Below are 12,870 nucleotides of genomic sequence, written 5' to 3'. Positions count from 1 at the left end.
TTAAGACAAGCTGTAGCTCCTGGTGGAAACTCACTGAGCTACAGTGTATTGAGTGTCATTAAATTATCTTCAACCACAGGTATTAACGTGTTCATCATCGCTTGTGTTTTAAAAGAAGTGATTGGTTTTCGGTTGGAATGGAATGTCTAAAAAGGACATGTTCGTTCGGATACAGCATTTACTTCAGACCAGCTGTAATTCATTCTAGTCTGGTTGTAAACTCTATTCTTGTCTCTCAGATATTCAATAACAGAACTTCAGTTTTCTTTTCAGAATGCTCTTGTGTGATCATAGATATTTTTGTTATAGTTATCAATACTGTAAACTCTTTCTGTTCTACCACGTTGTAAACTGTATTTAGACTGTACTACTGTAAATGGTAACGTAAAAAAAAAATACTTGTTTCATTTTCACTGGAATGCTTTTAACGTGAACATTACTTTTGGAACATACATTGTTTAAACCGAAAAATATCATGTAAAAACAGTGTGTTGCATGTTTTGCATGCGAAAAACTTTTGTACTAAAACACAAAAGCAAATGCAGTTTTTGTCATGTCAACCATAGCCAGTATTTTGAAACCTGTTTTCATTTCTGAGTCAGATCTTCAGAGTTATTATATATTCAACAAAATTACTTTTAAGAAGAAAATTATCCATTTTGGCCAATTGTGTAAAAAAAAAGCATCTGAGGTAAAGGTGAGCGTTAGCGATCAAAATGTTTTTTTTAATTTTAAACTCATTTTAAAAGATACGTTTTCTCTTAAAACCCTCAAAACATATGACAAACTATGAAAAGAGCAAAATTAATACTTAATTCCGTGCTATTTCTGACTGAAGGTTCCCAGAAAGTTCCTTTAGATACAGAGATCCTGTTATTTCTCCACCTTTCCCTCGATCGAACCGTTGCTCTCGCTCTCTCTGGCTGGTTTGTAATAAAAGATACCACTGCATGTATGAAGCTGTGAGCAGGACGTCAATTCTTATGTGGATTATATGGATATGGAATTTTGGTAGTTTTCGTGGTAACAATAGGTCGATTTCTACCTTTTTTTTTAAGACATTTTACAAATTGGGGCAACAATTATTTGCGTTCACATGGTCTGTCGGATATCATACTTTAGTTTTCTGACATTATTTCCCATTTTTAATATGTTGACTTTTGGGCTTTTTTACTAATCTTCGTAATAAAAATTGGTCGATTTCTACCTAGCCTTACAAAAACAACATTTTACACATTTGGACAAGAATTATTTGCATTTTCATTTCGTCCATTTCAAGTGTCATCTTGATCCCAATAAAATAAGGCCTCGATGCTGTAAAAAAAACATCAGCGACAATGAAATTATTCTGACACATTGTTTATCACATTTCAGTAGAAAGAGTCTCACACACACACACACACACACACACACACACACACACAGTTTCCGACTTCTTTTTATGTCACACCTTTATGTCACGTCTCGTTCTCCTTGCATTGATGGGTGCGCTGGAAGAAGTGTGAGCTCGGTGCGAGGCTCGTAATTAGCCACGGAAGTCAGAACCCGACGTGAATCCTTCGTCTACAGTTTATCTTCCGTGTTTACTGCGACAAACGTGTCAAATCCCAAATGTCGCGGGGAAAACATCAACGTCTTCTTGTATACAAATGAATCTTCCATCATTCATTTAGAAGTTACATATATATAGACAGCAGAGAACACTTACTTCTGATCAGACAGATTATGTAGAAATGTTTGTGATGCCTGATTTATACATATAAATGTATATATATATATAAATATATATATATATATAGATGACTTGTTTAGCTCTAAACATAAGTTATTTGTTTTAAGACTTTTCTCCTTAATAGTATTTCTTAGTAGTTAAAATAATTGATTTTGATTTGTTTTTTCTTAGCAAACGGTATATTAATAGCAATTTACAATTTAGGTTATTTAGGTGTATTTTACCATCTCAAGAGATCATTACACTTACGTCATCATTTACATTTCTTTCTTTTACCCTGTATTTTTATTTTACTTGAGGTTTTCCACCATCATTTCTTCTTCTGGCTTGATGGCCCCTTATAACGTTATAACTATATAATTTGGCTGAATCGCTCACCCCTTGGTCTACACCAGACCTGGGCAAATGAATACATACGCGGCCCATTAATGTATGACCATGTAAACATGACCCTAGTGTCTTCCTAACAAATGCATTTTAACATTGCAACATTTAAAAAGTTTAATATTTACAACTAAGAATGTTACATTTGATAATATAGATAAAAATGGAGACCAGGGGCGGAAAATGGACGTAGAAATGGCTTCTCAACAGCGTGGCAACTAAATAAAGCCGGAAAAAAGGCGACTGGATATTCTGAAAGTTTTGTGTTTTGATTTCCACCACATTTTTTTTTAACACAACCTTTAAACCTAATCGTGATGCAGATCAATGCGATGAAAACCTGGCGGGGTCGCTGAGTTTGGCCTGTGAAGCTCAGCACATGAGTGGAACAGGATCAGGTAAAGGCTCAGATATAACTTAATTGTTTCAGTATCCCGTCATGTGTCTCCCTGCTGATGTGCATCACAGCCTTCACATTAATCACTGGTGTGTCGCGCCTCTCTCTCCTCCACACTCGCAATTTATTCACATTTCTCTCTTCCTATAGCGTGAATCACGCCTAATTAGGCTTCGCCGGATCTGATTTTCATAAAAGGCTCGGGGGAAGGGCGCAGATTTGGTTATTACAATTATTTTCTTTCGTACGGGGGAACAGGGCGGACAATGGATAAATAGATATTAGTATTCAGGACCTTCAAGGAAAATGGTCCAAAGATTGTGAAATGACAGAGATACATCGCCGGCGAGAGCCAGACAATGTCGGGGCAGAGAAACACAACTGTCAGTCATTGTGGAGAAAAGAAAGACGATAAGATCGGCGACATGTGATTGTTCTGTTTAAAATGATAGTTCGACGGGAATTCAATTAAAACCTAGGTTTGGAAGCTTTTTATATATTCATCATTTGTTTTTTTTTATTTCAGAAAATGATTGGAGAAAAGAACGACACACACCAGATACGCTGGTGTAGAGCAAACATGCCTTTTTTTTGTTTTAAACACAACACTATCATTAGAATGGCATAGTGTGTATTTTCCTCACACACACATCTTTGTCTTGATGGAAATGACCTCTACTTTTCTAAGCTGTTGTCATGGCAACATTATTATTAAGCAACCAATGACCAATGGCTGAAACTATTGATTTAAATATTGACATCTTATTATACAACACATTTTTTTCTTCTCTTTTAGCATGCATTACGATTTTTTTTTACTAATAACTTTTAATCGGTGAGACAGTTTTATCCTTTAAATTTGTTGGTTAATTGGGTTCAATATTTGATTTTTGTATTTGTATTTGAATCTCTTTTATTGTCTGGACCAGTGAAGGTGCAACGTAAATAATTAGACCTTTGTATAAGCAAGAATCTGTCGATACGATACGTATCACGATACGATATATAGTAATACTGTAGTAACAAGTACATATTTGTAGTATTGTCGAGTACTTGACTCTGGTGTTGCAGAATTTACAGACCACATGACTCTTGACGAAGTCGTAACTGCTTTCATTTGTTTTTAAAACCAAAATATGTCCAAACATAAGTTTAAAGCGCTGCCGGAGTGGAATGTATCCTCTCGTCCTCAGTCATAGCCGGAATCTCGCAGGATCTTTTAACAGAGAGGACATAATAACTGCTGCCATCTGGCCGTCGGAAGTGTAACATGAACGCTGTGAATATTTACATGTTTATTGTGAAAAAAAAATCAGAATTAAACACATTTTATTGAACTTTAAAATGGAATACAGTGGTGTCAAATAGCGATGTCAGTATCGTAAGAACAAATACTGGGAAATACATCGACGTCCTGATAAAATGCATGTATTGCGCACAAGTGTATGATTTTCCACTGGATGTCGACGTGTAATTGGACTGAAAAACATTCACAGAGAACCCGACATATGTTCCGAGTGTTGAATAAATGAGTCGCTACATTATGCAGACGCGTGCGTCTATTGTCCTAATACGAGCAGCAGAGTCCGACCGCCTCGGGCTGGATGCAGGGGAGGAGAAAACATTAGTTTATGAGGCAAAGATCCAGTGATTCCTCTGTGAAATGAACACACACACACTCACACACACACACACACACACACACACATGTGTGCTGAGGATATATATATATATTTCTTTTGCCATATTGAGCGAGCTCTATTGTTAACGGCCCCATGGACCGGGTCTCCAGATGGCGGGGTGCCTATTACTGCAGCCCTGGCTGTGAGGGTCCCACTGTGTTTATCTAGACTCTGGATGCAAATGTACGCGGAGACGCTCGCCTACGGACTTGTGTGTGTGTTTGTGTGTGTCTTCAGGGCAAACCGTGTGTGTGTGTGTTTGCGTGGTGTGTAGACTGACGGTGAACCGGCAACACCAGCGTAACATTCCATCAAAGAGTCCCCGACCACCCCGCCCTCCCCCACCCCCAACGTGGAAGGTTCTGGGGGGAACCCTCGCGGGGATTTAGCCGGGTCCTGGTCATTAGACCTTAGCCTGCGGCCCTGAGGAGCCTCGGGTGGGATCTATAGCATGAAACACAAATAGCACTAACACAGCTGTACGGCTGGCCCAGCTCATGAATATCATTACATAGTAATGGAGGACAACTACTCAGGGAAAAAAGCTGCAGCATCGCACAATATGTTCAGTTACAGGAGAGGGCAGGAGGCACGAGTGATAAAATATTGAATTAAATCATAGTAATTATCACACACACGAAAAGTACACGCCTCCAAAAAAAATTAATATAAAAATGGATATAAAATGGACATTCATTGTTTTAAATTTAGAATTTAGGTTCACATAAGTTAATAAGTTATTTTTATATATATATGAGAATATTTTTATTTTACAGCAATAATTCCACATATTTCCAAAATGAAAACTCCTGTTTGTTAGTTTTATTTCCCAGTGGCTCCAACTATGAAAAGGATGTGAAACATGTAAGTTGTAGAGTATTGGCGAGAATCTGGCGTTACGATACGTATCACGATACATGAACAACAGTACGATATATTATATAAAGTGATACTGTAGTAACAAGGACATATGTGTAGTATTGTCGAGTACTTGACTCTGATGTTGTAGAATTTACAGACCACATGACTCTTGACAAAGTCTTAACTGCTTTCATTTGTTTTCAAACCAAAATATGTCCAAACATCAGCTTTAAAAGCGGCTAGAGTCGACTGTATCCTCTCGTCCTCAGTCTTTCCCGAGATCTTGCGAGTTTCATCTTTCCTTTAGCTGCTGAGGACATAGTAATAACTGCTGCCATCTATCAGCTGAAAGTTGAATTGCTACATAAAAATTAATAAAGGTTGTGAATATTTGCATGTTAATTGTAAAGAAAAAACTTTTTAAAACTGATTTTATTAGAAACACACTTTAGTGAAGCCATTAAAGAACATTAATAAACAATAAAATATATTTTGAAAGCGTTCCGTGTGCGTATGTGTGTGTGTGTCTTTTCTTGTATATAAAGTATCCATAGCTGATCATTTTGTTCATATTCCTTTTCTACAGTCGAAACGTCATTTTAATCTTAATCCAATGAAAACTAAGTTTCACGAAAGATACTTGAATTGGGCGTGAGAACAAATGAATACATCTGAATATTGGATTTTCTTTTTAATGCTATTTTTGGGTATTTGAACCTGTGCTTTAGGTTTAAGTAGTAAATATACACAAGGTGCTGTAGAATCTATTGTTTTTATTAGATTTATTAGAAGTAGTTTCAATTCTTTAGAAATCTTTTTTTTATTCCATGGATTATTTTGTATTTCCATGTGATTTCATCTTCGCTATTGAAACCCAATCCAGTCTATTTCTATGTATTCACAAATATATTGTTCTTTTCAATATATTATAAATATGTATAAATGTATAACAGGTGAATAGTTATGTTATTTCATAGTTTTCGTACCAAGAAATGTAAAGAACTAAACTGCTTGTAACATTCAAGAACCTTGACTCACACACGTGTCTTCCTTTTTGAACTCTCGCTTTCAAAAGATTCAGTCCAGTAGCACAAAATGTAAACACACAAAAGTGCACAACAGTGTCCAAAACACCTACACACACCTTAGCCAGATAGAGAGATGTTTAAAAAAAGAAAAATATACAACATAATTTTCAATAAAAAAGTATGTCTTATAACTTGGACTGATTGATTTGATGCACAATAGGTTTTTGGAAAAGAATTTTCAGCTTTTGTAGCCACATTATGCTCAAGTAAAGAATTGGTATTTACTACACATAAGTACACAACTACAGCAGCACTGGACTCAATCTAAAAAAAAAAAAAAAGGAATTCATATTGTAAAGTGTTTTTATGAGCTACAAAAAAAACATTTAAAACACATTTATACTCAGAAAGTCATTATTAGTTGTTTCTTCACCAATAATATACATTGAATTATATTTAAAAAAACAATTAAAAACGAATTAAAAGTGAAGAGATTTGTCAAGAAAACACTCGTTCCTGTGTTCAACTATGGTTAATTAGACAATTATAATCCAGCACTTAATTGTATTAACATTATGATTATTCTCTTTTTTTAATTGATTTAACCGACAGAAGAGATACGACCGGAGGGGGGATTTGGGGGGACGTTCCACAGAATTATGCGTCGTCTTCTTGAAAAACATCTAAAGGTCGTCTCCACCCCTGGGTCTCCAGTGATATTTAGCCGAGGTGGAGAAGGAACCGCTCAGCTCTTGTCCGCCGCGACTATATGTGGATCCACACCGAACGTGTTGAGGAAGCATGAGACTCAGACGGTGGCGTGGAGAGGAGGAAGGAAGGATGGATTGAGATAAGAGATGGTGGAGGAGAAAGAAGAGACTTAATTGCAGGGCATGTCTCTGGCTAACACCGGGAATCAGATCGAGCTTTGATTGTTTTTTTTCCTGATGCAATTTAATCTTGCAGATCTCCAAACACTGCTGTAATTGGATTCGGCCAGAGATGATCAGAAAAAAAAAAGATGTTCTATTAACTGCTGTCTTTTTGTCTTTGGAAGCGAACGAAGGCCAATCACAGTCTGAGGAGATAAAACCTGAGATGGACTTGATTGATTCCACGGACGTGTCTTCAGAGAACAGAAGAATATTTCAATAATGGAAGAAAAAGGAACTTCTCTGATGATGATTTCATGTATGAATGTTGCTTTTATTTTTTAATAATACACCATTCTCTCATAAAAGTCTGTCTAGAATGATCGTGACTGACTGATGGTTAAAGTATTTTTTACTTGTAATTGTTTATTATTCATCTATACTCCACTTTGATGAGCGACATACTTCAGATGCTTAAGGAATACATTTATTTAAATTGTTTTTTAAAGCTTTGATTAAAATGTTAAGATGGTTGTATAAAAAGAAGGATGTTTAAGATATAAACCAAAATGGCCCAAATTCATAGTGAAACCAAACAAAATTCCCTAAAATATAAAATATATTTTGATCCGCCCACTGAAAACACTTTTTTTAGGGATTAAATCTTCTTGACCGCCTCCAAGGGACTCCTTGTATAAACAAAGCGGGCGTGATAACAGCTGGCTGGAGGAGAAGTGAAGCCATTATTACGTCATAATGGACTCTCGTAACCTCTCGTTCGCCCAGATTTCAAAGTAACTTAATAAAGTAATAAGTTGAAAACATGGTCATGATGAGGAACTTACTGCATCTTGGAGAGAAAGATTCAACATTTACAACATGTGAGTGAGTCAGGAGAGTTTTCACATTAGTTGCTCTTTAAACAAAGTATAAATCAACATTTTCAAAGATGTTTAAAAGAAACTGCTGAAAGAGCTCTCTAGCCCTCTGTATGACCCCAGGTTTGAGACCCTTGATCTAGAGTCTATTCTTGGACCTTTGTTCTTCACATAAATGACAGGATTAGGACAATCCACCATTGAAACTGATACAATTATACAATTAAAAAATAAACATTTTACTTATCAAAACTTGAAATTCAAACACAAAATATATTTACTTACATACTTACTTACCTATATTCTTCTGTTGTTTAGGAAGAAAGTTGTATGTTTTTGTGTTGTTTTGCTGTGCATTCCAAAAAATCGATTGGCCTTAGAACCTTTTTAGAAACATATATTTTTTAAAACATTTCAAAACCAACACAAAAGATTGACCAACTCTGGGTTTTTTAACACAGATTTAAGTCTTGTGTTAGCTCAGGGTCAAGGTCGCCCAGTGACCTGAAAACAAACTTTTTTAAACACAAATATGTAACCAAATAATCTTTTTATTTGTGCAACTCAGCGTTAGTCATGCGAACAGCAGAGAATAACAAATGGAGTATAAAATACTATTACTCTTTGTTTTGCTTTGTTTGTCTGTTTTCAATCATGATATACTTCAGAGTGTTTTAAACACAACTGAAATGTGTTGTTTAAGTTTGTGTTCATAATATTTGCTTTCTCTAATTAACAAAATAACTAATTCAGTCTATTTGCATAGTTGTAATTACAGGTCAGTGTTTTCCCCTCAGAGTTTTAACATATACACACAAATAAAGTCTATGCCTTAAGAAAAGTCTTTATCATCTCCAGTTTCAAATATATCCCTTTTTTTTTTCGACACAATAATGTACTTTGAAGGTTTCTCGTGTAACCCTGAAGCAATTACCGTCGCTGAAGATGTGTGAAATTGCTGTAAAAACACTAAAGCCGACTGTTAATTAATTCTTCCTTTGAAATAGCATTAAAACTCCCCTGAAAATAAAAACCCTTGATTGCAGCCGCAGCTCTCGCAGCGACGGCAAGGAGGAAATAAACCAGGAAAAAGTTGTTAATTCGAAGGTTTTCCATGTTGTTTTTATACTTGTTTTTGACTCTGCTAATGAAGCCGCAGAGGAAGGAGGGAGACACTGGACTTATCTTCGCAATTTAATCAAGTTTGTCTCTACCTTCACAGAGCAACGATCTCATCAGTATCAACATTAATTTAGTCCCTTTTTGGACAAAATTCCTGTTAGTTTGAATTGGAATAAAATACAAACTGTATATTTAATGGTGATCTACTTTTTTCAACCCTTGTGTTATCTCAGGGTCAAGGTGACCCGCCGCCAGAAAAAACAAATGGGCTGTTTTCAGGCCTTTGGGTCACTTTGACCCAGAGATAACACATTGGTTAATACTTACTTTTAGCTGGACTCGATTTTTCAAATTCGCTCCGAACCAAACATTTTAAAAGTAAAAACGTCAACGAACACCTTTAAACTGCTTTTATCTACTTGATGTGATTTGTGTGTTTTTTTGTTGTTGATTTTTACTGATAAAATAACATCAGAAGCTTGTACATATATATCAAATGGTGTGCTATCCTTTCAAAAAAATACTTTAAGCTGGACTGAGTCATCAAATTTGTTCCTAACCAAATATATTTGTCATTTTGAAAGTACAAGCGTCATCTTACTTAAAACTGTTTTGATCTACATTGATATAGTTTGTGTCTCTATTTGTACACTAATTATTTTGTTTTGATTAGAATAAAATAAGAAAAAAGCTTTTATAGATGTAACAAATGGTTTGCTACTTTTCTTTAAATAGATTTAGCTGGAGTCGTCCAAGTTGTTCATTTGTTCCTAACCAAATATATTTATTTGCACTTTGTTCTTGTTCTTATAAAACTTGCTATACCCTCTATTGTCTGCTTTGTACTGGTACCTAATTTCCCAAAAGTGATCTCCAGAGGTACTAATAAGACCAATTTAATCAAACTATCTAACTATATTTGTCATTTTAAAAGTATAAATGTCAACAAACACCTGCCTTAAAATTGCTTTTATATTGATGTAGTTTGTGTCTCTTTTTATATCCAAATTCTTGCTGGTTTTAACTAGAATAAAATAAGTTTAAAAGCTTGTACATATATAAAATTGTGTGCTACTTTTTTTTTTTTTTAACTTTAAGCTGGACTGAGTCGTCAAATTTGTTCCTAAACAAATATATTTGTCATATTGAAAGTACAAACGTCAACGTACATCAGCCTTAAAACTGTTTTTATCTACATTGATATTGTGTCTCTTTTTGTATCCAAATTCTTGCTGGTTTTCAATTAGAATAACATCAGAAAAAATATTTTATAGATATATAAAATAGTGTACTCTTTTTGTTAAAATACGTTTAGCTGGACTGAGTTGTCAAAATTGTACATTTGTTCCTAAACAAATTTATTTGCACTTTGTTATTGCTTTTTTGTACTTGCTGTACCCTCTATTGTCTGCTGTGAACTGGAAAACTAATTTCCCAAAGGAGATCTCTAGAGGCATTAATGAATCAATCTAATCTAACTATCAAACTATATTTGACATTTACAAAAATGAAAACAATTCAAGTACAAATCTCAACAAACATCTGCCTTGAGAAAGCTTTTACTTTGATATAGTTTATGTCTCTTTTCGTAGCCAAATTCTTGCTGGTTTAAACTAGAATAAAAGAGGATTAAAAGCTTGTACAGATAATGTTTATCTACTTTTTTTCAAGATAATTTTAGCTGGACTGATAAATTTGTTTCTTAACCAAATAAACTGCAAACTACATCCAATACTTATATATTGAGAATTTAAATAATACATTGATTTGATTTAAACATGGTAAAACAGTCATTTCTCAGGTGACTCTCAAGACAACGATGCGTTCATGGAACCGATGCTGCGAGTTAGTTTGACGATCCCGGCGCCCGTGACTTGTGTTGTTTTTGTTCTCCCTCCGTGTTCTTGCATTTTGCATCCAACAAGCTCATTAAACTGCACAGAGACTGACATTTCACCCTGGACTCCTTTTTTTTTTCTTCTTCTCTTCCTCCCCTCTATCGATTCGCATCATTAAGCAGCAGACTCAAAGGTTGCCGGGCAAACTCTTTGAGAGAAAGGCATGCTCGGCGAGCCGGTGTTTTGATGAGCTTGTCACTCCCTCACCCCAAACAAGTCTCATTAGTAGTTTATTCCAAACACCTATGTGCGGCGAACACACCGACACACACACCCTTCTTCTCCTCCCTCCCTCATCTCTCATCTTCCCCTCCTCTGTTTTCCATCACTAATTAGCTGCTCTCCCTCTTCTGTGTTTCCCCAGTCACATCTCAAAGGGAGACGGATATGATTTTTCTTTAACCCAAAGGCCAAGTTAATCAGCTGAATTAATGACTTTATTACCAGTTAAGCTCCAGGCAATGCAACACATTTCTCTCCAGTGCCCGACGCTCCTCTCTCCGGCTCCAACCCTCTCTTTTCGTACCCCCTGCAGGGTTTTGTACAATTAAAAAAAAAAGGAAAAAAGACAGGACAGGAAAGATGTGGCAGAAGTGGGCATTTGATGGCAGGATAGAAATGAAGGATCTTCAGTATCTACTGATCGTAGTTTTTGGGGTGTTTAAATGTGGGTGTTAGTCGTACCGCGGTGAGTCTCGTTTTATTGGAAACCGTTCACGTGGTTCTTAGGCCGGATGGATGTTTCTCTTTGGATGATAAAGCATCTTTTTAAAATGCAAAAGAAACTCAAAAGTATCGAGGTAGTCAAAGGATAAGTCACTGGTGAGTCACAAAAGGGAGGCAGTGAAGATTCATTCATTCATTTTCTATCGCTTTATCCCTTGTGGGGGTCGCGGGGAGACTAAAGTCTATCCGAGTTTCATTAGGCGAGAGGCAGGGGACACCCTGGACAGGGAGCCAGTCTGTCTCAGAACACACAAAGACAGACAACCATTCACACACACGGACAATTTCCCCAGATTCTCAATCAACCTCTGTATGTTTTTGGACTGTGGGAGGAAAGCGGAGTGCCCGGAGTAAACCCACGCAACACGGATAGAACATACAAACTCCACACAGAAAGGTCACTAGTTGGCTTGGCCTGGAAGCGAACCAGCAACCTTCTTGCTGTGAGGCGAAGCAGTGAAGATTTACAGTTGAAAATAAAAAGTTGACTATGAACATTTTTTATTTCACTATAATTATGTATATATCTAATATAAACACTAAAAACTATTGTGTTTTCTTCTACATTTCCCTGTCCCTATTTTTGTTTTTTTCAAAAACCTATTTTGTAACCTTGACTTCACCTCAAGAGCAATTAACAAAAAGCTCAGTCTTCCCATCACCATAGAAACGAGATACAGATGAGTAAATAATGAGGCAGATAAAAGGGGTTTTCTTTGAAGAAATACATTTTTTAAGAAGCGAACAAGCACCGAATTAAGCGTACCCAATTCAAACCAATTAAAAAAAAAGGATGTTTATTTTTGTGGAATTGTGTTGTAAAATTAATGACTTAAATAAAATAAAATTCGATTTTATTGAATTAATGAAATAGTGGATATGTTCATACCAATAAGCCATTCCTCCCAATAAAAGAATATATATAGTAAGTAAGTAAAAAAAGAAACAATGCTGAATGAAAGGGAAACGTTGGTAAAAATCGAAATAAACATCCAGATTGAGCCAGTGTTGATAACCTTTTTAACGTGTTTCTATTCAATGTCAAGAAAGTGGAAATTGGTATTAACAACTAAGAAGTACTGTTGGAATCGTACCTATTTTTAATGATCAAACAAGATGATCTTCATCAGAACCTTTGCCCAAAAGTTTTGAAGACCCTAAAATGGATCTAAAGCTGAATGAATAAGGCAGATGTTGCGATGAAATGAAGTATAATGGAAAAATAACTTTGATTCATTTCTTTATATTTGCACGTTGTCATCCCTTGCTCCTTTTTTTGCGCTTTGTTCT

The sequence above is a fragment of the Callionymus lyra genome, chromosome 13 (assembly GCF_982586985.1).
Source record: "Callionymus lyra chromosome 13, fCalLyr1.hap1.1, whole genome shotgun sequence".
Taxonomy (NCBI): Eukaryota; Metazoa; Chordata; class Actinopteri; order Syngnathiformes; family Callionymidae; genus Callionymus; species Callionymus lyra.
This window is presented reverse-complemented; position numbering follows the sequence as displayed.